Raw genomic sequence first — 10,770 nt, 5'->3', positions numbered from 1 at the left:
ACCAGACTGTATCATTAAAACTAAGTACCAGTTCTAGATCCTTGACTTTAGACAAACAATTCAAAAGACAACATGTATTTAAAGACCAATCTTTATTTGAATGTGCCTCTTAACCTGATATATTAGTTATACAGTAATAGTATTGACAATCTTAAAAAACTGAGCAACTCAACAGTCAACTTTATGTTTCTTATTGTCTAAAGCATTTATTATTTTCATTTCCCCCCTCTCATATTCAGTGTGGACGGATTGAGACAGCATGGTGTCCAGAGAGCTGCAGAGACTTCAGGGAGAAACCTCCGTGTGATGGACGTCCTGTCTGTTGGTGTGGAGAGGACTGAGGGTCTTTCCTCAGCGAGGAGGACCAAGCCTGATGGAGGAGCCCATGCTGGGCAAAGCTGATACCAACTGCACAGGCCTAGTCTGTCACTTTATTTGACTAAATGTGTTTACTTATACATTTAATAGGTTTACACCTTCTGTCCATATGTGCTTTTTATTTAAAACATTTGATTAACTTTTGGTTCACATTTCAATAAATTGTATTTGTATTTGCACTCCTTTTGTCCATTATTCTTACTGAAAATGTTAGATTACACATTCACATCTGACTGAAGATTGGCCCCATTTATTTGTGACGTTGCAAACTCTGCGGTACAAGGCACAAGTGATGTGAAGCTCATAAAGCGAGGCAAATAGAAATAATCAGCTGATGGAGTGTAGATGTGGAAATAGGTGCATTCGATCAGCTGACTGTTTTTACAATAAAAGTAGTTCGGTGTGCAGATATTTTTTTTCACAATAAAAGTAGTTTCTTAGTGAATGTCCTGTACTGGTCTTAAAATCTCATAACATCAGCTTTTAATGTTCCTCTTAGATGTTCTTCTTGACCCTTAGAGAAGGAGAAAATGTCGTGTCTTTCAGGCATGTCCTTTCCTAACAAAAATTACAGGAAACATAAAACTTATTATTGCAGAACAAGTGTGTTATTTATGAAAGTGGTGTGTTTGTGTGTTTAGGGGCTGTAGATATAATTATTTTGTAATTGTAATGTTTTTATTTTTATTTCAACTGAGCTATAAAGACAATCAGATTATGAATGAACAGTATGAAGTTCATCAACATTAAAATATATATTATTATCAAAATAATATTGAACTGTTACAAAACGTAGTGCAACTGTAGAAGCTTGCTCTGTTGTCTCACTGAAAGAATAACTTTTACCGCGTTTTTTACAGACAATATTGAGAGATACATAGTAGCAGTTCTCACTATGTGTTAAATATCTTTGCCTTCAATACATTAAATTAAAAAGCTGACAAAAATCATAGTGCTTGTTAACATCTAAATGTAACTTTTTGCATGGAAAAAACCCTCAACTTAACTGATGTGTAGGTGATCTAGTATTTAGTATTGTTTAATGGAATGTATATCAGTGTATTCAAGTCAATACTTCATTTATTTAAACCAATATCTTTCTTGTATCTTTGTACAGTATGAAAAAAAGAGTCTTTGTACCTGTGCTGAAGTTCACTGCTGTAAGGAGTCCAGTTCTGTCTCTCACTCTCTGGTCCAGCCTGTCTGCATCACCTGGACACCTTAAACAAACAGATATATATATATATATATATTGCTCCCACAATGCAGTTTGGCGAATCGTGACGTCACCCCATTCAAAGTGAATGGGCAGAAGCGTTGAAGCGGCAACGCACGCCGCCGTGTGTAGGGGCCGTTGCCGAAGATGAAGTGCATGACGCTATCGCGTAGAGCTACGTTCTTGCGTAATGCGGAAGTGGGCGTGGTTACATCTAAACTGGGTTGGAAAAACGATAGACGCGGCCCGGCTCACTTTAATGCTGCGCTTCCATTACGGAGCGTCCACACTACAGCTTAAAAAAAAGCTTGGAGCTGGGCGTGTCTGAAGCTTGGGGATGTTATTCAAGCAACACGACCAACAACCAATCACATGAATCTCACGCCCCCGACATACAAAGCAAAAACCCCCGGGGATTTTATGGGAGCAATATATATATAAACTCCCCAAACAGGCGAAAACCTACCAGTTTCACCCACTGTCTCTGCCACCTCCCTCCATGCCTGGTTCCTCCGGTTTGTATCCCGGTAGGTGAAGAGGGTCTGGTCATACAAAACCGGGTGATTCGCTACGGCGATAATTAGTTTCTCCTCCATCCATCCATATATTTTGAAATATAGAAATGAACGGCGGGATATCTCTCCCAGCTTAGACGCGGTTTGATTGGCTACGGCTTGAGCTGTCAGATTTTCCGAAACGGGATTTGATTGGCTGGCGCTGGCTACTCCGGCGTCTCCGGCGTCAGAAGTTGAACAATGTTCAACTTCTGACGCCGGAGACGGACCGCTCTGCTACCCACAATTCAGTTCGGCGAAAAAAAGCGGCAACGTGACTGTCACGATCTGTCTTTGTGGTGTTTTGTCTTGTCTAGATCTGTTTTTGGTTTTCTGTCTGCGTTGTGTTTTGTCTTGTTTGGATCTGTCTGTGGTTCCCTGTCGTTAGTTTCCCTGGTGTGTCTGATTACCCGATTGTGTTCACCTGTGGCCCCTGTGTTTTCTCCTCCCTCCTCACCTGTGTCTTGTTTGTGTGATTAGTCTTGTGTGTATTTAAGTTCTGGTTTTTCTGTCTGTCTTTGTCGGTTCGTCTTTTGTTGTTGACTGTGTTCACCGGTGAGTGTTCTGTCTGTCCAAGTTCTATTTCATTATCCTTGAAATAAAGGTATTATCAGTTTAATCTGCATTTGGGTCCTGCTTCCTTCGCTCTACCGTGACAGAACGAACCGACCACAAAATGGACCCAGCAGATGATCCATGGGAGGTTGAATTACAGCATTTAACTTTCTATCTGGCTTGCTGCTTCGATTGATGGAAGGGAGCGTCCAGTGTTCGGCAGAAGAGGGCCGCTCTGGTAGAGGCGCTCCGGTTGGCAGCAGAGAAACCATGTTTTGTTGAGTTTTTACCTGACTGGATTTTGGACTTCCTTCAAGCATGTGATTCCAGGCATGCTAGCTCCCTGTCTCCCAATTCCCAACCTGGCACCATACGCCTTGGTGGGTTCCGCCTGAAGTCAACCCGTGCTTCTGCCCCAGTTCCTGCTCCTGTCCAGGAGTCGTATTCCGGAACTCGTCAGGCTTATGGAGGTCCACGGAGTATTCAGGAGGCTGCTAAGAGGAGTCGTCGCAAGGCCAGGCTAGCAGCCCGAGCCCCAGCAGCCATGGTTCCGGCTCCAGTACAGGCTCCAGCAGTCATGGTCCCGACTCCAGCACCTCGTCTCCTGCTGGCTCCCCAGCCGACGCCAGCTCCCCGAGTCTTGTCGGCGTACCGGCCGACTCCAGCACCTCGTCTCCTGTTGGCTCTTCAGCCAACACCAGCTCTCCGAGTCTTGTCGGCGTACCGGCCGACTCCAGCACCTCGTCTCCTGCTGGCTCCCCAGCCGACACCAGCTCCCCGAGTCTTGTCGGCGTACCAGCCGACTCCAGCACCTCGTCTCCTGCTGGCTCCCCAGACGACGCCAGCTCCCCATGTCCTGTCGGCGTACCGACCGACACAAGTTCCCTCTCAAGTCCCCTCTCAAGTTCCTACCCGAGTCCCCTCTCCAGTTCCTACCCGAGTCCCCTCTCCAGTTCCCTCTCGGGTCCCCTCTCGAGTCCCCTTTCGAGTCCCCTCTCGAGTCCCCTCTCCAGTTCCCTCTCCAGTCACCTCTCGAGTCCCCTCTCGAGTCCCCTCTCCAGTCTCCTCTCGAGTCCCTTCTCGAGTCCCCTCTCAAGTCCCCTCTCCAGTTCCCTCTCAGGTCCCCTCTCGAGTCCCCTCTCGAGTCCCCTCTCGAGTCCCCTCTCAAGTTCCCTCCTTTAGTCCCCTCTCTAGTCCCTCCTTTAGTCCCCTCTCTAGTCTCTCCTCTAGTTCCCCTTGTGAGTCCCCTCTCGAGTTCCCTTCTCTAGTTCCTCCTCTAGTCCCTCCTCCAGTTCCCCCCTCTAGACCCTCCTTTAGTCCCTCCTCTAGTCCCTCCTTTAGTCCCTCCTCTAGTACCTCTCTAGTCCCTTCCCAAGTCCCTTCTCTAGTCCTTTCTCTAGTCCTTTCTCTAGTCCTTTCTCAAGTCTCTCCTCTAGTCCCATATCTAGTCCCATCTCCAGTCCCTTCTCAAATCCCAACTCTAGTCCCATCTCAAGTTCCCTCTCGAGTCACCTCTCGAGTTCCCTCTCAAATCCCTTCTCGAGTCCCCTCGCCAGTTCCAACTCAAGTCCCTACTGAAGTGCCGTTGGAGGTTCCGCTGGGGCTCCTGCCAACTCCATGTTCTGTCCCGTTGGGGGTCCCGCCGACTACTCTCCTGCCGGGGGTCCTGCCAATCCTATGTCCAGTCCTGTTGGAGGTCCCGCCGACTACTCTCCTGCCGGGGGTCCTGCCAACCCTATGTCCTGTCCCGTTGGGGGTCCCGCCGACTACTCTCCTGCCGGGGGTCCTGCCAACCCCTTGTCCTGTCTCGTTGGAGGTCCCGCCGTCTACTCTCCTGCCGGGGGTCCTGCCAACCCCTTGTCCTGTCCCGTTGGAGGTCTTCGCCCTCGATCCCGGCCCTCTGTGAGCCGTGGTCTTCGCCCTCGAGCCCGGCCCCCTGAGAGCCGCGGTCTTCGCCCTCGATCCCGGCCCTCTGTGAGCCGTGGTCTTCGCCCGCGAGCCCGGCCCCCTGACTCTTCCTGCCGCTGCCCTCGTCCTTGAGCCCGGCCCCCTGACTGTTCCTGCCGCTGCCTTCGCCCTCATGCTCGGCCGCCCGAGTCCCCCACCTTAGACTCTGCCTTGCCCCCGGGCCGTCCGCCCGAATCCCCCTTTTTGAACTCTGCCTTGCCCCCGGGCCGTCCGCCCGAGATCCCTTCCTGGTCCTCTGCTGTGCCTCTGGGCGGTCAGCTCAGTCCCGTCCTCCTGACCCCCTCCACCCACCCTGCTTGAGGTTTTGGACTTTTGTGTTCTTTTTTTGGGACGTCTGGGATCCGTCCCTTGAGGGGGGGGTACTGTCACGATCTGTCTTTGTGGTGTTTTGTCTTGTCTAGATCTGTTTTTGGTTTTCTGTCTGCGTTGTGTTTTGTCTTGTTTGGATCTGTCTGTGGTTCCCTGTCGTTAGTTTCCCTGGTGTGTCTGATTACCCGATTGTGTTCACCTGTGGCCCCTGTGTTTTGTTTGTGTGATTAGTCTTGTGTGTATTTAAGTTCTGGTTTTTCTGTCTGTCTTTGTCGGTTCGTCTTTTGTTGTTGACTGTGTTCACCGGTGAGTGTTCTGTCTGTCCAAGTTCTATTTCATTATCCTTGAAATAAAGGTATTATCAGTTTAATCTGCATTTGGGTCCTGCTTCCTTCGCTCTACCGTGACAGTGACGTCACCCCATTCAAAGTGAATGGGCAGATTGAAGCTGTCGACGCTGCAGACGCTGTAGTGTGGACGGGCCGTTACAGTTTAGGAACTGGGGTAGTAACTATAGTAACGCAGTGTAGGCGGAGCCGTGACGTCATCTTCAATGAGAGCCCCAGAAAAACAACACAGCCGTTAGCTCTTAGCACTCAGAGCTCACAGCTCTTCATATCTGTTCAGAAACTAGACAAAAGTTAAACAAGTACAAACCACAGACTGTCTGTGTCATGGTGAATACAGTCTCTGTTTTATTTATGTCTGTATAGGCCGTTGTTGTGAGTGTGGACGGTCGGAGCATATATATAACGTTAGCTTAGCCAAGCTCCATTTAGAAAACACGCATTTTAAAAGGGTTTTTCGCCTGCCGTCTGTCTGCAGACTTGTCAAAGCATTAATTCATGGTTTTTACTAACCGGTATCAGTATGTTGTTACTTCGGCATCATTTTGAAACGTGTATTACAATTAAATCACGGTCAAATATGTTCATCTTGTTGTTGTTGTAGCCCCCTTGCCAGCGATTCTCTCTCTAGTTTAGCATACTCAGCCCGACTCAGCCTGGTTGTTCCTGGCCCTAGAACCACGATTTAGTCGGGCCAGAAAAAAGGTGAAAAAGTAGCCCCGGGCCAAATCTAGGCCAAGTGGAAACTCAACCAAAAACGGGCCCCGCACGGCTCGGTATGCTTAAAGCGAGCTACCCGCTGCAGTGGAAACGCGCAGTTTAGGAACTGGGGTAGTTACTATAGTAACGCAGTGTAGGCGGAGCCGTGACGTCATCTTCAATGAGAGCCCCAGAAAAACAACACAGCCGTTAGCTCTTAGCACTCAGAGCTTACAGCTCTTCATATCTGTTCAGAAACTAGACAAAATGTAAACAAGTACAAACCACAGACTGCCTGTGTCATGGTGAATACAGTCGCTGGTTTATTTATGTCTGTATAGGCCGTTGTTGTGAGTGTGGTCGGTCGGAGCATATAACGTTAGCTTAGCCAAGCTCCATTTAGAAAACACGCATTTTAAAAGGGTTTTTCGCTTGCCGTCTGTCTGCAGACTTGTCAAAGCCTTAATTCATGGTTTTTACTAACCGGTATCAGTATGTTGTTACTTCGGCATCATTTCGAAACGTGTATTACAATTAAATCACGGTCAAATATGTTCATCTTGTTGTAGTTGTAGCCCCCTTGCCAGCGATTCTCTCTCTAGTTTAGCATACTCAGCCCGACTCAGCCTGGTTGTTCCTGGCCCTAGAACCACAATGTTATGGGGCCAGAAAAACTGTGAATTAGGACCCGCTAGACCAGGCATCCTCAAACTACGGACTCCGGTCCGGATCCGGACCGAACCACCACTGTCTCCGGACTCTGAGCAAATTATACTTTTCATATGTATTATCTCTCTGTATTATATGTGAGACATCGCCACAACGCATTCGCAACGAGTCAAAATTCTCCGCTATGTCCACTGCAAACAGCGCTCTGCATGTCTGACTGTTCCACTGTGTTCCACCTGTGTGTGTCAACGCTTTGGTCCAATCACATTCAGCATCCAGTCAGCGTTTTTTCCCCCCAAACAATCTGCGAATCAGAGGCACAGTAGGGCGGGTCTTCGCGGACTGCGGGTGGGGAAAATGTGTGTGTCTCTTTCAACCTGTCTAAATCAGAGCGAGAAATAAAAAATAAAAAATCAGAGCGAGAGTTAACAGCTCATCTAGTTCCATCTGTACTGTAGCTAGTAGCCTAGTTTCACCTACTGGGGTGGCAACTGACACCCTAAAAATAGGCATTGCCACTCCAGTTGGCAGCTTTGTTTTGAAAGAAAAGTTGTGGCTCATCGGACATTTATGAGAGAAAGTCTCTAATGTCCGAGTGCAAGTGAATGCAGCACAAGATGCACGTCATGTAACCCCTCCCCCGGTCCTGGCGCGAGCGTGGACATACGATTGGCGGCCATTTCATTTTGAACTGGACGGCGCAAAACGAGAAGCATTCGGACCCAAGCGCTGAAGGAATGAGGTATTTGCTGTCTACACTGACAGAGAAGAGACTGTCAGTTTGGCTGTACTCAGCATTGAATCAAAACGCACTGAAGCTGTTGATCTTAATACGTTTGTGAGGCGTTTTGCTGAACAAAATGGTAATCGCCGCATTCAGCTGTAATAGACATGTCAACTTGATGCTCTGCTCACGGATGAGCATACACAACTATTAAGATGATGACCTTACGTGTGTAAATATATTTTTTTCTTTGAGGGGGTCTGCCCCCAAAAAACTTTTAAGTCCTGAGAAAGTCAAATCAGACGGTGTGTAAAACTACACTGCCCAGCCAAAAAAAAGTAACCACTTTGATTTAACTAGGCCAGTAGGTAAGGGCTTTCCACTGGATAATAACTGAAGTATAAAAGAATGCATGACTGAAGTGATGGAGACCATGTTTGAAGGCAAACAAAAAGAGGAAATAACAGGTCAAATCAAGCAAATCCCCTCTCAGATTCCACAGCAACCAGAAGAACAGAAATACTGGCTGGTGATTTGATTCATCAGCTTTGTGATGGAATAAAAAATGCACAGTGCATTTCCTTAGCTGTGGGTGAGTCCACTGACACCACTGACAATGCTCAGTTGCTGGTGTTTGTGAGTTGTTATGATGAGGCAAAGGGGGAGTTTGTTGAAGATGTGTTGGGCCTGACGAACCTCAGTGGACGCACAAGGGGGAATACATTTATAAAGCAATAATGGGAATGCTGAATGAAAGAGGGTGCAGCTGCCTTTATTCATAACTGTGCAGCTCTTACACTGCGACTCTGAGGGGTCAAGCACAGACACAATAACAATGAAAACTGCTGCATTCAGATTATTTTTGTTTTTGCAACCTCGTGTTAAGAATCTTGTTGCAATTGTTTAAAAGTTTGAATGACCGTAATAAACGGACCTTTGTCTTATTGAAACATTTATTTTGGACCTTTAAGATTTGTATTTGAGTACCCCTGCGCTAGACAGTACTAGGCCAAGTGGAAACGCAACCAAAAACGGGCCCCGCTCGGCACGCTTAAAGCGAGCTACCCGCTGCAGTGGAAACGCGCCTAATGGACACCCCGGGCCAGCATAACCGACTTTCCACTTGCCCGCTCGGGCCACTAAAAATATTGCTAAAAATGGTCCTGTGGTATTGGTATTTTGACTAGCAATTTTGTTAAATTGTTTCGTTTATTAACGCTACAATATAGCGTTTCGTGAGTCGGTTGTCGTTGTTGGGTGAAAAGCAAACAGCTGTTTGCTGCGGAGCGCAGCGTGAGCAGGCTCCTGTGAGCGGGAGTGCGCTCCTTCACTACAGGCTATCGCGCCACCTAACCATTCGCCAAAATGTTTTTAATACCAGTGGTAACCGGCCAAGCGCCGGGCAATAAACAATCTTCAAATCAAAGAAAGTCACCGGAGGAGTTAAAGGAGAGTGACAGGGAGCATGAGAAGAAGAGGGAGAGAAAGTTTCAGCCAGCTTGATCGATGGAGTTGGCGTGCAGTGACGCATCCTAAAACCTTTTTATAATTTATCGATTAGATTTATGATTCGAAAATTATAAAAGTAGGGTAGACATGTGGATATTATCCGGCTGAACAAAACGTGCATTTATCAAACAGGTTTGTTTTCCACAGACCTTATTTCCAGCTATTTTCCAAAACACTGTGGAGAAATCCCATTGCTTTTTTGTCGAGGGAACCAGCAACTTCCTGGTTTTAGGATGCGTCACTGGCTGCACCTCTCAATATGATGCCAATATAAACAAGGTCTTCTGTCGGCTCTGTACATCAATGCCGACCTATGCTGACAAGTAAGTGAAGAGTAGAAATATAAAGGTATTGGCTATAGGGAAATGTCCCAGCAGTTTAGAATAATGAAGGTTCTAATCTAATCTATTACATAGCCATTACATTTCTAACTCCTAATGACAGGAAGGCAGAAAGTGCATTATACAAATAATAATACTCATAATAATAGCAGACATTTTTAACAATGACCACAATATAATTATTTTAATAAACCAAATATGAACAATTGAGGGAAATGAGGAAGAACTGATGATTCAAATGTTGTAGCACAAGTAGTAATGTAGTTAGTGCATACATTATTATTGCAACAAATGTGTTGCTCCGGGCCAGTGGTTACAATGATGGGGCCAGTGATAGTCAGTGTTGGGCAAGTTACTTCCAAAATGTAATATATTACATATTACTTAATACTCTCTTTTGAAAGTAATTAGTTACATTACAATATTACTGTCTCTGAAATGTAATGAGTTACACTACTTTAGTTACTTTTGAGTTACTTTCACCAAAATAACCTCAAAAGAATGGCTAGTTATTTTAAATGCTAAAATGTAGTTTAGTGCAGCTCATTATACATCCGGTGAAGGGCGATGTGGTATAGCATAACAACTGTGTAGGCCCTTAAGGCTACTAACAACCAGCGGCGCCGGATTCATTTCAGAAGTGGGGGGGGCAAAAAGTGCGTGTGTATGTGACATAGCCTACTTGCCAACCCTCCCGATTTTCGCGGGAAACTCCCGTTTTCCTCCCGGGGTCATATTTATCCCGCATTTCTCCCGATTTCTGACTAAATCTGATTTGTTTCATTCTAACATAACGCACCAAATGTTACTGTTTCCACTCGGACTTCAATACAGCTACACCATTGTTTGGTTTCCATGGTAACGTGTCTCGTTAGTAGCGTGAGCAAATGAAAGTCTGAGAGGGTCTTCAGGAGGAAGATAGTCAGAGAAAACAGAACAAGAATGGACAACTCGACCCTCTGCTCACTCCTTTCCTGTAAATTAAACTATACAGACCAGCCCGCATATGACAGCGCAGTTGCTCATTCCATCTCTTATTTTTTCCTGCTACGCTCTTGTTTGACAAGCTCAATGTTGACTGGTGTTTGACTGAAGTAAGCTCTGTGAAAAGTTCCAGTTATTAACTCGGTATTTCATAGCCGCGGGAAGTAGGCGTGCTGGGGGTGCTGCAGCACCCCCTGTTGGCGAGTGGTGTACATTTGAAAAACTGAGTGACCACCTAAATAAAAATGATTAAACTACATAAAATAGTTATGATTTTACTTAAAATAAAATTAGCTGTATACAGTAGCATATAATAGTCATAGTATATATTTGTATATATCAGGTGGCTTGAATTTATTTTCCAAATAGGTAAAATCCGAGTCATCTAGGTCGTAGGTCTTGGGAGAGTGACGTAATTGACGCGACACACACACTGCAGAGTGACAACTTTCTAGAATGGAGCAAAAAAGGATTTTGGATTTTTTTTCTCCAACAAACAACCCAATAAAAAGAGTGG

This window comes from Gymnodraco acuticeps, unplaced genomic scaffold (assembly GCF_902827175.1).
Source record: "Gymnodraco acuticeps unplaced genomic scaffold, fGymAcu1.1, whole genome shotgun sequence".
Lineage (NCBI taxonomy): Eukaryota > Metazoa > Chordata > Actinopteri > Perciformes > Bathydraconidae > Gymnodraco > Gymnodraco acuticeps.
This window is presented reverse-complemented; position numbering follows the sequence as displayed.